The sequence below is a fragment of the Zonotrichia leucophrys genome, chromosome 5, assembly GCF_028769735.1.
Source record: "Zonotrichia leucophrys gambelii isolate GWCS_2022_RI chromosome 5, RI_Zleu_2.0, whole genome shotgun sequence".
In the NCBI taxonomy this organism is placed as follows: Eukaryota; Metazoa; Chordata; class Aves; order Passeriformes; family Passerellidae; genus Zonotrichia; species Zonotrichia leucophrys.
In genome coordinates this window covers 12,255,946-12,274,403 of record NC_088175.1, presented here as the reverse complement: position 1 = coordinate 12,274,403, position 18,458 = coordinate 12,255,946, and the positions used below count along the sequence as shown (strand labels likewise).

The window sequence follows — 18,458 nt, the reverse complement described above, 5'->3', positions numbered from 1 at the left end:
GACCTCTGCTCTGTCATGACAGTGACAGGACTGAGGGAATGGCCCAAAGTTGTGTCAGGGGAGGTTTAGGTTGGATATAAAAAAGGTTCTTCACCCAGAGGTGATTGAGAACTGGAACAGGCTCCCCAGGGCAGTGGTCCCAACCCCAAGCCCAACAGAGTACAAGAAGTGTTTGGACAACACACTCAAGCACATGGTGTAACTCTTGGGGCTAATTCGGTGCAGGGTCTGGGGCTGGACTCCAAAGATCCTTGTGGCTCATTTCTGACTCAGACTGTTCTATGATTCCCAGCACTAGCACTCCAGAGACCCCATCAAAGCAGAGCTCTATTTCTGAAATAAACCCATCTCTTTCCAATAGCCCAAGAGCTGAATTCTGCTGCCTTCATCATTGTTGTTTTGAATGAGTGAAAGGTGGGAGGGAAGTTTCTGTCAACATTAATCAATGTTTAGGTGGTTCCCTGCCCATTCATTCATGTGCTAAAAGTGTTTTTGACAGTAGGAAATCCACTGAATATAAGCAGGCCAGTAGCAGCTGCTTGAGAAATGCCAGTAGTACTGTGCATACCTTCCAAATTTCCCCAATGTCCCTAAGTTATTAGCGGGTGACAGGAGCTTAAATAAAGCATGTGAAACATGAAAGCAGGACAAATAATTATATTGGTAGAGAGACTTCTGTACTGGAGAGATTTTTTGCTCCAAATACCTCATATCGACTGTAAGTTTTTGGGGTCAGAAAGAAAATTGTTTTTCCATACTGTGTCTTTGAGGGAGCAGGGTGCCTGGAATCCCTGCTGCTCTGTGGTCCCACCTGGTATCCCCACAGAACTAGCAGTAGCTAACAGTAGCAAGCAAGATTGAACACAAACTCAGAATAAAAATTACTACCAAAAAATTCTGCTCCAGATTTCAAAGCACTTCCTGAACTGTGCACATCACACCATGATCGAGCATCCTCATTTGAGAGAGAGCACAAAAGGCAAGATGGGAGGAAGCCTGGATCAAATAAACCAAGTACAGACCATATGGGGAGTGGGTAGAGTCCACCAGCTTGGGACATAACCCTCAAAGGGAGAAAGGGCAAGTGGGCAACACTAATACTATTCCCAACATCAGCATAGCAAAGACTGTTTCACACAGCTCTTTGAGGAAAGATAACTGCTTTTCTGGTAAAAAAAAAGCCTTTGCCACTAGCATTGTAAAATTATACCCTTAAAAAGGGGCTCGGGGACTACATACTCATGTCCAGCCCTCTCATCTGCTCCATTCCTTCAATGGAACAGGCACAAAGCACCAGACAAGCTGATCCTACAGCCACAGTCTCTAATCAGCCTGGGTGACAGCTGAGGGCACATGGCCTCCTTGTCAGCCCTCTAGGAATGGGAGCAAGGCTGCGGCAGGAGCACACACCAGTCCTCTGCCTCTTGCAAACTGCACTGCAACAGGAGCAGGCCCTCGGATTCCCAGGCCCAGCACTGCAACAGGGGAACTGCTGCTTTCTGGACAGAACCCAGAGCAACCCACAGTGAAAGGCTTCACACCTGTTACTGTGCCTCCAAGCCCACCACATCTTTCCTTGCCTTCCCCAGGAAACACCTCTTAACCATTTTGGCTTCAGGATGCTCAGCCTATTTTCTCAAACTGCTGCAATGGCAGCTTTCCATACAACTAGGAAACAAACCAGTCCACTTGGAAAGCCAAAAACCTTTCTGTTTCTAAAGACACTGACTTTTGTTTCTGAAGACACTGACTTTTCCATCCAGGCTGGCTGCTTCTGAGGTGCTGGTCTGGGAGATCACCAGAGTCACCAAGAGAAAATGGGGATTTCCTCATCTGTAAGAAATGGTACCCTGGCTTAGCAAAAACAAAGGATTTTTAAAGCACTTAACTTTTCACAATTCGTGCTGGATTGTTTTGGGTGTTTTTTTCTTCTTTTGGTACAATTAAGTCAGTCCCATTTCCAGTCAGGCTGGTTGCAGTTGTTGCACTGGGCCCCAGGACCATGAATGGCTTACAGTTGCTGCCAGTAATGAGATGGGCTCATGAACAAGGGTGACCATACTAATACATATCCTAATTTCTACATTTTTCCTATATTTTAATCTCATTTTCTCCACATTTTACCTCATTTCTTCCAGTCTGTTTTCTTCCTCCTTGCATAAAGCTAATACATCCCAAGTGAGATCTCCTGTTCAGCCACAACACAAACTGAAGCTGCAATGTTTCTCTCAGACCTTCCTCATCACAACCCAGCCCTGCTCTTGCCAGACACAGCAGACCAGCAGGAACCCATCTGCTGCCTCCCCTGCACCCACAGGTGGTTCAGCACTGCACCACTCCCTGACCTGGGGTCTGATATCTGGGGTGCAGCAACTGCAGCTACAATGCCGGTGCATTTAATCAGGACACTGTGACTTCCCAGCACCTCTCTGAATTTCCTGAGCAAGGTGTCTGCAGCCTGCCTGGGATGGCAGGGGCAGCAGGCACAGTGCCCAGCTGGGGGTGCCCAGGGTGAGTGGGGCTGACAGGGCCACGTCACCCAGGAGAGCTCGGCAGAGCTCGGCACAGCGCAGCTGCGGCAGCGCCATTAGTGACGCTGCTGTGACCACCCCCAGGACATGCAGGGCTGCTGCACCATTACAGGAGACTACTTGGCAAGAACAGAAGTGAGGAGGGGGAAAATTAGACATAGCAGTGAAGATGTAGCTTATTTATGGTTCAGCTTTTCAAAGTTTACTAACTAGTACAGATTACTCATGGCTCATGTCTTTAGAGAAGTCAGTGTCATTCCCTTTCTATTCTTAACCCTAAGTAATATTTTATGGTTCTGCTATTCCTCCTTTCAGACAGAAAGACATTTGTCCAATCTTGGCTTTGTGAGATGTTGTCTTCTGGCCCTCTTCATCCTTGTCTGGCAATGGTTCTGTACCTCCAGATCCTCTCCCCCAGCTCCTGCTGTGGCCTCATCTTGGTCCGTTCTGAATGCCCTCCACACCCTGGGCATGATCTTATTCACTGTGACACCAGTTCCTACTGTGCCAATGTGAAATGTACTTTCTGTCACTGACTCTCCTCTCCAGCCAAGCCCATCTCTCAGCCTGCCTTGCTGACATCTCTTGTTGGGCATCTCATCATCAAATCAAACCCAATACAGCAGTAATGGACCTTGTGAACTTCCTTTGCTTGCCCAGCCTCTCTAACCCTTCTGAACAAACTTCCACGCTCCCTGTTGCCCAGGCCTATAACCTCTTCCAGTTCCACCATTCTTCACAGCCTCACTCTTCTTGTAATACCACCTGACACACCTTCAGTTGGTGTAAGTCACTGTAATTACACTAACTCAAATGGCATTACATCAATTTACAAGAGATGAGTTTCTGTCCTGGTGCCTCTAAAAGCTAATGCATTCTATTTGACAAGTAAAAACCTTCAGCCAGTCCCCTCAACATCTCCCATACTTATTACTGTGATCTCTTGCCCTCTGGACTCCCAACAGCCACATTCTTTTCAAAACATGACTCCTGAAATTCTTACACATGCCTTAGCTCTCCACTGTTCCCAACTCAGAATGTTCCCTTCCACTCTCCAGCCTTGTGTATCCATCCACTGACCCCTCCTAAGCCAGTGCTTGGCTCCTTAAGCCGTCTGAATATACCTGAAATAATCTGGTATGCTAACAATATTTAACTGACAGTAACAAATCATTCACTAATTCACAGATTAATGTTACAATAAAATAGAGAAAAAGAAGAATTTAAAAAAGGAAGGAGAGCCACCACGAAAGCTGAACACCAATTTCAAATTCAGGCACAATTAAAAAGCACATGTTTAACACAAGGTGGGCACATCTGCAAATGTAAGTACCGAATCACCAAGATTACATGAAGCATTACTTGCTATTTGTGCCCCCTAACACCAAGCACTGTGCTATCCCAGGTGAGCTGAAAGTTTCATAATCATTGTAACACCAGTATAAATCTCTGCTTAAGCTAAACATGCCACAGGATAAAATGATGCAGTGGATACCACAGTAACACCCTGCATCTTCACACTCTCTGGACCACACAGTGAAGTTTTGTAATGGCTGGAGACTTGGCACTTAGTGGATCTGACCTAGCCACTGTATCTTTGTATAAATGTTTCCAATTTATTAAAAAAAAAATCAAAATAAAGAAAAAAAACCCCACCAAAAACACCTTATATGCTTTTTTTCAGATTAGTATCTATTTAAAAAAAAAGAAAAGCACTTTTCAAAAAACTAGAATAACAGCTTCATTTAGGGTTTTCCACACCTGGAGGGCTGCAAGAACGTGGAGGCAAGATCAGGTCTTTAATGAGAGTACTAAGGACTTCACCATATGCACCATGCCAAAATGATAAAATGTTAATGAAGTGAAAGTATATTAGTGAATTATTAAAATTTCACTCCTCTCTGCAAAGCACAGAGTAAGAAAAACACAGTGAAGATAATGATAGAAATAGGATCAAAACATTTGGATCCTTTCACCACCTCCAACATAAAAGCTTTACAAAATCTGGTGTTAAAATTAACATATTAATTGAGTAGCTTCTACAAATGATCTACTGTAAAACCCAGTTCAAAACAAGTTGGAGTTGAGGATAAAATGAGACATAAATCAGTTAAATCTAGATGGGTCAGACCTACAGCTTCCTCCCATCTCTAATAACCTCTCATAACCCCTCTAATGCCTCTGCTCCTCTCCACAGCAAGCCCAGCCAGCAATTAAATTGTCCGCAGGAAGATCTCACTGAGGGAAGTAAGAGTGAGCAGGGCTGGGGAGTTCATGTCTGTGTGCTGTGCCAGAAGTTGTGTCCAGGGAAAAGCTCAGCCTCACTACAAAGCCCAAGAGCTAATGCAGAAAGCAGCTCTGCAGCAGGGTCTGCAGGGGTGCCAGGGTTGGACAGGGGAGGTTTGATGAGCTGGGAGCAGAGCAGGGCCACAGGAGACACGAGGCCACTGCTTTCAGTGGGGCAGGCAAAGGTCTGGCACAGAACTGCACTGAAAAGAACAAGGGCTTTGCCATGGTGTATTAAGAAGCAATTTCCAACAAAGCTGCCATTCTGTAAAATGCTTTCCAGGGTCTAGCTTGGATTGCCTTGTACATAAAGTCCCGTCTGTTAGGACATCTGGAGTGCTCTCCTTGCAACAAAAGTAAATGTGCCCAGACATGGTGAGCAGGCTCTATCAGCAAGCTGGTGGCAGGTAAGCACTTTGCCATTAGCATCCCACCAGGGAATCTCACACTTTGCCTGAGCAAACAGTTCAGTGCAGGGTCCCAGTACAACCCAGAACATGGGAGGCAGGCAAAGGAAGAAACTGGTGTAGGACAAATGCATCCCACTGCTGGAATACTTGTCTTTATTTGGCTTTAATCTATTTCCAGTAAAATGTAAAACATTCAGCGTTGGCAATTTCATTGTATCAGCTAACATTGATACAAATTCCTGCTAATGTTGCGAAAAAAATCCCCGTGTTAAACATCTAGGGAGATCTTTCCATTCAGAGGCACCTACCAAGCCTGATCAGAGGTCACAGCCTTGCCATCTGTCTGTCCTGCAGTCAGTGTGGACACAGAGAAAACCATCTCCAGCAGAGACTCTTAGACTACAGACAAAAGAAAGAAAAGAGCAACAAAATACTGTCCAACATAATAAGTAGAAGCTTTGCCTCCAGTAGACTTAGCCTGTCCAATTTTTGCAGACATTATGGAATAGATGCATTTTATGGAGAATTTTGTAAGGGCATAATGTGTCCCCTATGTACATCCCTAAGAGTAGTGGGGAGAAACTGATCCCCAGGCAGCAAGGGGCCACCAGAGCCTGGGCTAATGTGCAGGTGGCCCTCCAGAGCCCACCTGGAAGCTGTGTGTCCAGCTGTGGTGAGTTCCAGCCACCTCCAGAGCAGAGCTATCCCCCTGTATCCCCCTGCCCTGCGCCCATCCCCAAGGGGAACAAACAGAAGACAGGGAGCCTCACTCCTTCCTGGGCTACACTGACACCCAAGGTACAAACTCCTGGCTAGACAACCAGCTTCAGCTCACAACAGCTGTAAGCCCCACAGATGTCAAAGGCATCTAAAGTCTTACAGGGAGTTTAGGGAGGGCTTGAGTTGCTCTTACGCTTCGCAGCTCAACTTGAGGCATTTTAAATGGGGAAGAATTTCCCAAACTCTAGGACAGAATCACTTCCCAAAAAATGCCCTGCCTTGCAGAACTTCAGGCTGGTTTCCCAGAATCAGCTGATCACTTCTGAAAATACACAGCTGTAATTTTATACTTAACTGAAACACTGCTCTGTTGGACTACTTTTTTTTTCATTATTTTGTCACAATTTTACTTTGGCTTGGTCATGACAGAAGGTAACAAGGCAAATGCAGTTTCACTACAAATATGTCAAAATTGTGGCCAAAGTCACACTGCATTGTGTTACATCTGAAGTCATGAACTGGCAAATTCCAGCATCAACCACAACAGTCCCATTCCACTCCAGTCTCGGCTTCCAGACAGCCCTGGCAGCTTCTCCTGCCAGAAACAGCTCCTCACACCAAGACATCTCCTACAACAAAAACCCACCACTTGAATCTACTCAGCATGCCAGGCAGCTTCTCACAAATTTATATAACTTTTCCATGTTTCCCCCTCAAAACCCTCTGCAAAGCTTAACACCATAAAAACCCCGTTGTGAGCTGACATCAGAGAAATGTTTATTTCCCTGAGCCTCCCTGCTTATGAGAACACACAGAGCTAAACTGCAGCCCTCACCTTTGCTCCGGACCTTCATCCAAAGCTGTGTCTAACCTTACAAGCCTCCAACCTGGCATCCCAGCCACGCTGGGCAGGGACCAGAAAACGACTGGCATTTTCTGGAACCACTGCTTATATTCCCAGCCCCACACCCCAAACACACACACACCACACTGGTGCATTAGCATGAGTACACTTGGGAAACGCGAACATATTTTCTAAGTTTTAATCCATTAGCAATTGCTAATTAAGGGGCAATTAATTTGACTTCCAGCTCTGCTCCTAATTTGCCTTGCAACTTTGTGCAGTCCATGTGAAATGCTAAGTTTCAGCTTCCTATGCTCCCACAACTTCTGTGGATATTAGAACATTAATTTCTGTAAAGTGATTTATGATCCATGATGAAAGGCAGTTCAGAACTGTAAGAACTGCTCCTATTAGTAAAATAACTGGTGCATTTTTTGATCTTTCATTTTAATGGGGGAAGAAAAAGAAAAGCCCAGCTGAGTATCAGCAATGAGGCTCAAAAGGTAAAAATTGGAAATTGGACACATCTGAAAACATAGCCCAGAGAGGTTGGTGGGGTGGTTTCTTATAACAGCAAAAAAAATGACAGGACAACACAAGCATTTAACTTCTTGCATTTCCCTTGGGAATGCCTGACATCATAAAACTTTCACAAGCTAAAATCATTAGAGATAAATAAAGTAGCACAGACATGGAGGGTGATGAAGGGTCAACCTTGGAGATACCTAATCCAGCTCATTTCCTTCAATGTGTAAAAACAAGTAACCGACACGTTTCCTGCCCCTGAACCTTCCTGCCGATAAGGCTGCTCCCAACAACAGGAAATTCGCCTCTAGAAGCAACAGCACACTTTTGCTACCAAGCCAAACTTTCTCCATCTGAGCTCCACAGCAATTAAAAGCAGTATTTGTCTCACCAGAAGTGAGCTGGATTAAACAACTGCCTGGCTCCCTAAGCCTCTGCCCACCACCTCTTGCACCCTGGTGCCAGCCCAGCTGCCAACAGGGACTCCTCAATCAGAAGCAGGCATTGCTCCCTCTGCCCCTACCATCCCTTCAGCCTGCTCTGCCTGCAACCAAGTTTTAAAGTCAGGCCTTGCTTGGGTTTTTTGGACAGCAAGATCCAAGGGTGTGGGTAAAGAGGTTACTGATCATCTTCACCTCAGTCCCCTGCAAGATTCCCTCCTGATCTGCAAGGCTTCATCATCAGCCTCTGGTTCTCTTAAGAAATAATAATACAAAAAGTGTAATATGCAAGCAAACCAGTCATTTAAGGTTTCAAAATGATGATGATTTATACAGCGGGTGAAGCACTAAAGTGCTATTTCTCAGCTTGGTCACTACAAAATGAAGATTAAAGAGAGGAACAAAAGGAAATGTTTTAGACAAAATGGAGTGAATACTCAAAGGCATCTCTCTCTATCACAAACATCTGAAATCAACGGGTGCTGCCCAAGAAAATAAGCAAAAACATTAACACCTTTCTTGTGAGTTTGCTGTGAAATAGCTCTCTCTTGCTTCAAAAGCAAAATAGCCTCTCCTTTCACACACAATAAACTTTCAATAGTCCAGCAAAGTAAAACTTCAATTTACGACAATAATAGTCTGATTTTCTCATGCTGCATTCAGCAGCAATGAAGTATATTTTATTCTCATATTTCTGCTTTTCTCCTCATAGCATACTGTAAGAGAAATGTGTTTTCTTTTTTTCTTAAAAGCACTGCAAAGGGCTTCCAAAAGTCATTCACTGCTTTTTTTTTTAATAGGTGATGCAGATCTGTGAAACAGACTTAATATGCAAGTCCAAATCATTATATCTTAATATAGTTTCATAATACAAAGGAACAGAGGGAAATCAATCCCAACTTTATTTCCCAGGTCCATAGATGCCCATGGAAAGAAACACGGCCTGATCATCCAATTATAAAAAACTCAACCCTTGTTACTTTTGCCTTTTAAGCCCCATGATCCTTCTGCTTTGAGTCTTTTCTCAGCAGCAGGCTAGGCTGGGGCAGGACACCAGTGGGCATGGGACAGGTGGCTGCACCTCCTCAACTCCTCCTTGGATGGAAAGTGTGGGACAAGGTCCAGGGAGGAGAGAGGGAGGCGGCGGTGCAGGGTTTTATTGTAAAATGACCTTGATTTGACAGGCATGTTCTCAGGTTTCAACAGATGCTGTGGGAAAGGCAACAGCAGCCAAGGCGGTCTGCAGGCATTTCTGATGATATGCAGACTTTTTTCTTCTATTTTTTTTTTTTAAATACATGGGGGGGGCGGGGGGAGTCTTCTCAGTTTCCATGACAACAGTGTCTCCACTTGTCTGTTATTAGATACCATCCGCTTCCTGTGTCTAAATTTTTAAACCAATCAGAAAAGTGTTTATAGATTTTGTAGCTCCTGGGACAGTCCCTCTCCTCCAAGAGAGCCACTTTAATGACACGTAACGCTCCGGCAGCCAGGGCTGCAAGGCCTTATATTTTCGGCTGCAAAGTGATCACAGTTTACGCTGTTTACCGGCTGATCCATGGGCTGTGCCAGAGAAAACTGGGGGTTTGCTGCCCCATTTACTGTACCCTTAACAGACGTTACCACGTCAAATTGTTTTAGAAACCACACAAACTCATTGTCATTGTTGGCTGATTTCTGTTTCTGATTCATCCCATGAAACAGCGGGATCTGTCCCTGCGTGACACGCGATCGCCTCGGCGAGGCCGTTATCCCACCGGAGTATCGGCCCGCCCTGACGGAAATGGATTCACGGCACAACATCGCCTGCTGCAATTAAAGTTTCGGCAAACTGGGCTCTAAGAGCAGCCGCACTGTAACCGTGCGAGCAGATTTACACAGGCATATTTCTGATGATGTAAATAATACCTGGCCGCATCACAGTCGGCAAGTCAATAGGGAAATCCTTCTCCAGGGCGCAGGGACGCCCGCATACATTGTGAAGGAATTAACACACGGTAAGTCCAGTTAAGTGAAGAGCCGGCGCTGAAGACCGACAAGCAACGGGGAGCTGTTGTGAGAAGGGGAAAACCCCTTTCCCGGCGGCTCTGACAGGCCAACACTACCGGAGGAGGATGCCCTTCAGGCGGGTGTGCAGGCACAGACGGAGCCCGGGAAGTACCGAGCGGCTTCTTCCCGGGCGGGGATCCAAGCGCCGGCGGCACGCAGGAACAAAAGGGAGCGGTGGGGGGGCTGCCCGCCGCCGGCTGCGCCGCTGCCCCAGCAGCGCCCGCCGAGCCGGGGCCGGAGCCCTAGGGCCGCCCTGTCGGGGGCACAGCCCGCCCGGGATGCGACCCGGCAGCCGCCCCGCACGCCGCTCCGGCTCGTCCCAGGGCGCCCTTCCCTTCTCTTCCCTCTCCTTCCCCGCCGCCCGTGGCCGGCGGGGTTCCTCGGCGGCGGGACGGCGGCAGCCGCGCGGGGCAGCCCTCACAAACGCCCCGGGGCGGCGCCGCTGCCCGCCCGCGGCAGCCGCCGGCCCAGAGGCCCCAAAAGTTTGGCCGCGGCTCCCTGGCCCGGGAGGGACGGGGCGCGGCGACAGCGGCGAGCCCGGGCGGGCGGGCGGGCACCCGCTCCCAATGACACCGCGAAACGCCCCCGCCGTTACCTCAGTCCGCGTCCTGGCTCCCGCGCCGCCGCGGGGTGGTGGGCGCTCCCCGCGGCCGCCCCGCTCCGCGCCCCGCGGCGGGAGCAGCCGGAGGCAGCCGCAGCCCGCGCCGCCGCTGCCGCCCCCAGCCCGCCCCCGGCGGCGGCGCCGCGCCCCGCCGGGCCCTAGCGCCGCCCGCCCGCCCCGCCCCGCCGAGCCGGCCCCCGGAGCCGGCGGCTGGTGCCCGCGCCGGGCTGCCCCGAAGGAAAAACTTCGGGAGCGGGAAGCTGGCGGGGACGGGTTGAGAGGCGCTGCTCCCTCGGGGGAGTTTTCCTGCCGCTATGCGGGGATGCAGCAGGCTCGAGCGGAGGATGCAGGTCCCACGCGTTCTGTCCCTTTGCCTTCAGGGGACCCCTCTCCGGCCCGCTGTGCCCCCGGGGCCGGGCCTGCCCGTCGCGGCACAACCCCCGGCGGGTGCCCACACGCCTCGGCCGCCTTCCTTGGCCGTCGCGTTGCGACTGGGAACGGCCTTCGTGCCACCGGAGCCGTCTTTTACACGTTGGGAAACGACGCATGCAGAACTGAAACTGTTATTTTTTACCGTCTTACCCGCCGGGAGCCTCACTGAGGCCTGACACCTCCTTGCATCGTATTTACGATTGAAACAGAGAAACCTCCCCATGCCAGAAGAGGCTGCAATACCAAGGGTGCACCTGCCTCCTCCTGCCCGCTCCTCGGGCCCTTTGCAGCCTCCTCCTCCTCCTTCTGCGTGTCCTGCCTTGCTGCCATGAAGGCAGGTGAGGGGGAGCTTTGGGCTGAACTGAGGCCTGGCTGCAAGTGCAAAGGCTGGCAGGATCCCAGAGGGAGCTGGTGCCATCAGCACTGCCACACACCTGGAGACTGCCAAGCCTGTAATGGACATTTAATTATTAATTTTAAGTGAGCTTTCTTTAACCAGCCCTGTAGAAGGACAACTGGAGGTGTATGTGATTACTGTAGTGATTTCAGGGAAAAGCCTACCTTATCCTTTTAGATTTATTTTATCATAATGTGGGAATGGCTGGTTCAAGATGGGATGAGATTTTTTCTTTTCCCCTAAGGGATACATTCTTTCTTGGACACAAAGCTTGGACCTGGAAAAAATGACGGCTGTTATTCCCCCAAATTCTTTTTCCTGCCTACCCAAACTCCGCTACTCTACAGGATTGCCAACCTTAGATCAACATGCTTTGCTGTGTGCATGATACAAGGAGACTCACATTTTGCACCACCACATTGCACAACAATGCACAAAAAGTATCAACTCTGAATTTTAATGCCAAGATTTGATAAAAGAGAAGGAATAGGGTTTTCTATCTATCAAATACAGCTCTACTAGGAAATAGAAAATTGTTCCTCTGCCCTTTTTTCTTGCTGTCTCCAAGTTGATTTTAAAAGCTGCTATAGGTTGTAGTAGCAACGTAGCCTTTCCATTTGTAAAACTTTCTGGCATGAAACTTCTCCCTGCCCCCATCTTGGTCCTGGTTATGTCCCTGAGCATTGCTTGCCTGTGCAGATGGCAAAACCTCCTGTTGATTCCCCAATGCTCACCTCTTCAATGGATGGATGGGCTCAGTTTATTCCAAAGTGAATATAAAACCTTGGGGTTTCCTGAGAAGAGTTACAGTTTTCATTTTGTAGGTGGTTTTGGTGACACAGACAATCCCATCCCACAGGATTCCTGTGTAAGACACAGGTTCCACGTTCAGTTCAATTGAAAGTTTTCTACTGACTGATCTGCAAAAGCTCTGCAAAATTTTCAAATACTATGTTGGGATAGATCAGCGTGGCTTGCTGAATGCCCTTACAGCAAAGCACTGACAAAAATTGGAAGATGTGGAATGAACCCAATCTCAGGCTCCTCTTCCAGGCTTGCTTCCTGGTTCAGATGGATAACCCTTGGAGTGATGGTCACTGGAGAGGCTCTCGAAGTAGAAGTGCCTGATTTTCTTTTAGTGACAACACTCCAAGAGTAGCTGAACATTTGGGCTCAACTATTGATGCAGCTACAGCTGTGGACCCCAGGCACCATATTGATAACAAGAATTATATTACTTGTTTTTAAAAATACAGATACCTGTTTGCAACACCATCCCATAAGGCAATCTCACACATGTCAACAGAGACTCCATGAAGGGTAAAATCCTGGCCCCACTGAAGCAATGCCCAAGCCTTGTAATGAACCTGGATACTACAGGTGCTGATAATCCTCTCAGGACTACTTCATATCAACAATACAAACAAGTGCTTCTCCTGTGCTTACCCATTAACTCTAAGGCAGGTATTTTTCCTAATGAAATCAGTTTTAACATTTCTTTGTTCTTTGATCAGATCATCTGAATTACTCTGTGCCTGCATCTATGCTAACCTCAGCCTAAGTTCCTTCAAAACTGAGCCGCAAGTGCCGTGCATTTCCCTTCTTCTGTTGTTTGCTCTCAGTGATGCAAGCTTCATTATTCTTTAATTTCTTCCTCCTTCCTCCCACTCATGTATTTGAGGCTTTCTTACATGCTTTGTAGCTTTACATCCCACCTCCTCCTCATTTAGATCCTTCCAAAAGAAAAGAGTGTTTTAGAAGACCCACATTTGCAAGGGAAAAATATTAATAGTGGAAATTTTCTGAGAGATGCATTTTTCCTATGCCTGCAAGTGCATCTTGTCTCTCTGTATCAATCCAAGCCATGTTAACTCTCCCATGTAGAGGCTGCTTTGTTATCTCTATCTGCCGGATTAAATTAATGGAGATGAAATTCTTACCTCTCTCCAAACTGGGGAGAATTTATGATTTATGCTGTAGAAGTTTTCTGATGTCCACATCAGTCCATTTTATCTCATTTTCCTTGGAGATTTTCATTAAGCCTTGTTCTCCTGGAGAGTCTGTAAATCCAAGCTCTCCAGCTAACAACTCCTGGGTTATTTCTGTCTCTTGGCCGAGTTTGCAGCCCCCAGAGCAGCCCCAGGGCACAGGTGACTCTTCTTCTACCTCAGGAAAAAAATCTCTCTGCTGCCTTCTCTCTGCTGCCAGCACAATGTGGTGCTTGCTCCGTGGTCAAACAGATGAGAGGCCCTTTGCCACAGGGATCCCTCCTGGGAAAGGCTCCAGTCTCACAGGGGAGGCAGCTCAAAAGGAGCCTGACTGCATCTACTGAGTAGCTCTAAAAACCCCCTGAGCCTCTTCAAGGTCTTGCTGTAGCAAGATGTGAATATTTATCAAGGAGTGGAGCTAGGTGTTGCCTGAGATGTGAACAGTGCTCCTGTATGTGCCCTGCCCCACAACTCCATTGTGTTATGTTGAGACCCATTCCCTTTTTATATTTCCAAATTTTTTTACCAAAACTGAGACATATGGGGAGCTCCTGGGACAGGTGGTGTAGCTAATGGGGGCCACATGAAATTGAGCATAAATGTTGTAGGAGATTGGTCACTATACAACTGCTCACTTGTCACTTCCAAAATGTCATTTTATAGCTGTGCTCTTTACCCTGTTTGTTTCTTGAACTTGTTTGTTCTCTTCATTTGAACACAAAGATTGAAGTGCCAGTGCTTTAAGATAGATCGTGTTTTCAAGGGCAGGACTCAGTGACTTTTTTCCACTTACCCATTTACCATTTATATCTGACATTGCAAAACCAGAAGACAAAGAAATAAAAAATTCACCTAACTTTTCAGGTATATCTAATATACCCAGTGCCTCAGGTTGTTTGTGTGTCTGATTTGAGGTATGATTTCCATAGGATAAATACCTGTGCAGCTCCAGGACAGTTTGCTGTTGTGTCTCATGCACAGGGCACGCAGCCCAGACTCTGCACTGGAACACAGTTGCCACTGCTCTACAGCCCATCACTCTAACACATAAGGCTGGGGCCCATCAAAGTAAAGAAATACAGGGGGATTACAGTAATACCATTCCCTCTTTCATGCTGCTGAATCAAATCCCACTCACCTTCCCCTTGAACAGCCAGTGAGACCTTTTATGGTCACAGAGGGGTACTTAATTATGCACATATATGTGTTTTTGCACTACTTTAGTAACAGTGTAAGGGTTGAGCAATAGATTTAATTTTATGATCCAAAAGGAAAAAACTCAGGTTCTCTAGTGGACAATGAAACTGGAGTTTTCTACTCTTCCTTATTTTATTTTTGTTAATACCACCTTTAAACTTTGAATTATCCTGCAAGTATTAAGGCTCATTAGCTTTGTTTCAGCTTGTACTTTGTGTTAATAGGACAGCTTTTCTGTAACAAATATCAGTCTCTTGCATGCTAAGGCTTAAATGTTTAATAAAAGCCATTAGTAGAACTATATATAAGGACTTATATGAAAGGTGATGATCTTCCTATGGTTACTGCTATATCCCCAGCTGGCAGTGATCTTTCTGGCTTGCCTTCTGCTTATAGCAGGCCTTGAGCTTTTACCTTTCCATGCCTGGGATAATCTGATTCCCTTGTACCATACCAAACACAAGCTCCAGCCTATGTACCCCATGCATTTTCCAAGCTCACACACATACATGAGGAGAGAGACCTTCAGCCTTCCTGCATGACTGAAACATTTTTAAAACAGAAGAGCACTTTAACCCATGAAATAAAGTATGTTGGTTAAAAAACATTTCACATGCACTTTTTCTTGTAGTCTTGCCAACATCTACTAAATTAAACATCTACGGATCTGAGCACTTTCAACCCCTTTTGGAATCGTGCTCACAAAAATGTCTGTTTAAATGGTCCTCTGTAAATTCTCCAGGGTCTTTCATGTCTTCCTTTGCAGGCACCCACATTTCTCCCAGGGAAATCTCTCCAGTGAGCCTAACAGGGGCCCAGCCAAAACATCACAGTGAGGAACACTTGCTTTGTTTCCCAAGTGTCTCCTCAAAAATGTATGCCTGGATCCATCTTCTCTCTCCTGGGTACACATCTTGACAATCCAGCTATTGAAGTAGCTCAATGTATGCACACAATAAACATGTCAACACATCACATTCATAAATTATTACAGGCAATGCCAAATCTGCCACAAAGATTTTTTCAGCTTGAAGCTGTAGAAGAGGATCTTCAATGGCAGAAATGCTGAAAAAGTGACTGTGAAAAATAAGGTTATCTGTTTATCTCATGTAACCAGGATACAAGATAGCATATGCTTTATGGTTAGTGGGAAAAAAAATCCCTGATAAGTATTGAGAATCAGAATTTAGAATAATATAAAACCACCAGAAAACATTTAAGAAGTTGTTCTGCTACTTCCAAAGTTAGCCCTAGCGGTCTCTCTGAAGGAATCATTAGGAAGCATGGTAGTCTCCAACGTTTTGTAAAATTACTTTTTCTTTTCAATTCTTTGATCAGTCATCCTGGAATTTACTCAACAGTTACAGATTGTTACTTTTGTTGCAACCACAAAAATTCAGTCAGTGTTTCTGGCTGTTCTAGATCTAGCCAGAATGAGGAGGTATAATGAGACATAGGGATGCTCATTATACCTCCTCATTCACATCAGCATCTGCTTCCCAGGCCTTTTCCCTTCTCTGTGGTTCTCCCACTCCTCCTGTGGTTCTGCCACCCTTCTCAGTGTGGCACCCTCCGTGCTGCCCTCTGCCCGTGCTGCTGAGCACAGGCAGCTGCACTTCCCTGCCTCTGACTTGGGCAGGGTTCAGGATTTTGCTCCCTGGTGTAGCTCTGCCTCTGAGGCCACGCTGCTGAATCACCACCATGGCCTGTGTGACAGCACCAGTCTCCTTCAGCAGAAGGTAACCCTGCTCAGCACAGACTGCTTCCTCAGGTGGTTCAAGCAAATATCTAACACAGAGATGGATTAAAAACACAGAGCATCCCAGTTTGCTGAGGCTGAGGAACAGTCAGAAAATGCTATGATGCTGCTCCAAGTGGCTTCTGCAACTGTCCTGACAGATCTCCCAGAGCTCAGCAAATTCAGCCACTGCATCCCCAAATCTCCTTCAGAGGCTATGGGTCGCCACAGTGCCTCAGCCCTGCGTAGAACAGCACATGCATTAAAGTCAAAAGAGTGAAAATCAGACCATTAACATCTTAATCTCTATTACTTTGGGATTTGTCAAAACCTGGGGCTTTACCTGCCACGATGGCCGTTCCTGACAGCTTCCCAAGACATGGCTTGGGCAAATGATGTAAATTTTAGTTCTGCTGGTGCCCAGGGCTGTGGAGGAGGAGCTTCAAGTCTGCCCTGGTGTTGTGCTAATTTGCTGTGTGCCATTGAAGCTAAGCATTCACCCTGCAAGCCTGTGATTTGAAATTCCCATGTAACTTCATCTGGCTTTGAGTTTCCCCAGGTATGTAGATCTGGCTCCTTCCAGCAATGTTTTTAGCATGGCCCCATACACTGGCCTTCACTGCAGCTCTCACCAATCAGCCATTTTAATTATGGCAGATATTTTTTCACAGCATCTAAGCTATTTTACTGGCTTTCAAGTTCTGAGATGAGTGGCATCTAATTATCTGGGTCTTTTTTTTTGCGTCTGCTTCTGATACTGTCTTGTCTTTCATGTATGTAAAGGGTAAATGAACAGGAAAGAGATTTTCACCACTATTCTAATAGTTCAGTATGCCAGCCACACATTCAGTACTTTTCAGGTATTGATACCTGTATCAAAATGAAGGAACTGCAAGTAAACATGGTGGCAACAAACAATAAAATACTGTGGACTTGTGGGTTCATAATCTTTGTCTTGAGGTTTGGTTCAGGTTAAATCCTTCCTCTCTCTCATTGCCTGCAATAATTCCTGTCCTACTCCCATCCCAATGGCTCTGGCTATGCAACAGCTGTTGCATTTTGTGTCTTCACCTTGTTTTTTCTCAAGAGGGAAAGCTGACATGTATTAGCCCCTGTACCTGTTACAAGCAGTAGGGCTGGAATATTGTACAGCAAAAACAAAACCTCCACATTTTATTGGGATGAATCAAAGACAGTGATCAAGCAATCTTGTAAACGAGCTTTATATGCATCTCGTTAAAAAATATAAGTGATAATAACACAGTTATTCAGGAAACAGAACAACTTCTGCCAATTTTTTGCTTTTCTTGCTTGAATGTTTATGCTGCAAGGCTAGCCCATCTGGTTTAAATTGTAGGATGGAAATCACAAGATCTATCCACCATTCCCTGACTTGTAATCCTGGAAAAGACTGGAAGTAGTTTGGCAACATAATGTTTCCCTGCCTCCTGTAGAAACCAATCTCCAGCTTTAGAGTAGATTGCAGCAGACAATAGAGTAATTTCAAGACATAGACCCAAGGCACAAAATGGGCAGCTGATTCAGGTTCCAAATAAGTCAGGGGTTGGCATTCACAGTGAGGTTCAGGCTATTATAAATTAAGTAGGAATTAGCTGTGCAATCTATGTTCAAGCTCAAACTTGGACACCAAACCCCATGAAGTTCAGCAGATACCTGGATGTCTGGATGTGGTCTCCAAGCATTTTGCCTTAGAGTAGAGGTGTAAATAGTCCAGTTCCTTCCATAGTCTGTTAAATACAAATGCAGGTGAATGCTGGATGTGTGGCTATTGCAGAATTATTTGTTGCATGATGTTGCATGGTGATGGTCTCAGTAGCATTAATGTACTATCTCTCAAAATTCATTCAATCAGGGAAACATTATTGTCTCCATTTTACAGGTGAGGCAGGAATATGTAAAAAGATTCAGTCACACAGAGAGTCTTAATTCATCTGGGAGTTGAGTCCTCCATGAGTGCTGCAACAGCAGAGCCAGCCATTCCCTTGCTGAATTCAATGTGACAGGCTGCTACTGATATCTGATACCTAAATGGCACTCTCCTTGCAGAGTTCCCAAATACCTTCACAAAAATGGCTGAATAGCCTTCTCCCCAATTTGCAGGTGGAAAATGGAAAACACAAACAAATTCCTATGAAGACATCTTACCCACTGCAATGAATTCCTGAGTCAAGAGAGGGACCAGGTTTGGAAATGCTTTGAGATAGCTGGGTAGGACATTTACCAAATTTTAAGGCATGACTAAATACAATTGCTGTTTGTTCATATACTGTCACAGGATG

The 18,458-nt window shown here is 46.2% G+C and overlaps 1 protein-coding gene across 6 annotated transcripts in view; it reads right to left on the bottom strand.

Annotated features, from left to right (window-relative positions):
• Nucleotides 1-10,505, bottom strand: part of FOXN3 (forkhead box N3) — a 200,094-nt gene extending 189,589 nt beyond the window's left edge. For all 6 annotated transcript variants that reach the window (XM_064713824.1, XM_064713828.1, XM_064713827.1 and 3 more), the window contains exon 1: nucleotides 10,401-10,505. The gene's annotated coding sequence lies outside the window, so the exon portion shown is untranslated. The remainder of the gene's footprint in view (nucleotides 1-10,400) is intronic.
• Nucleotides 10,506-18,458: the final 7,953 nt, after the last annotated feature.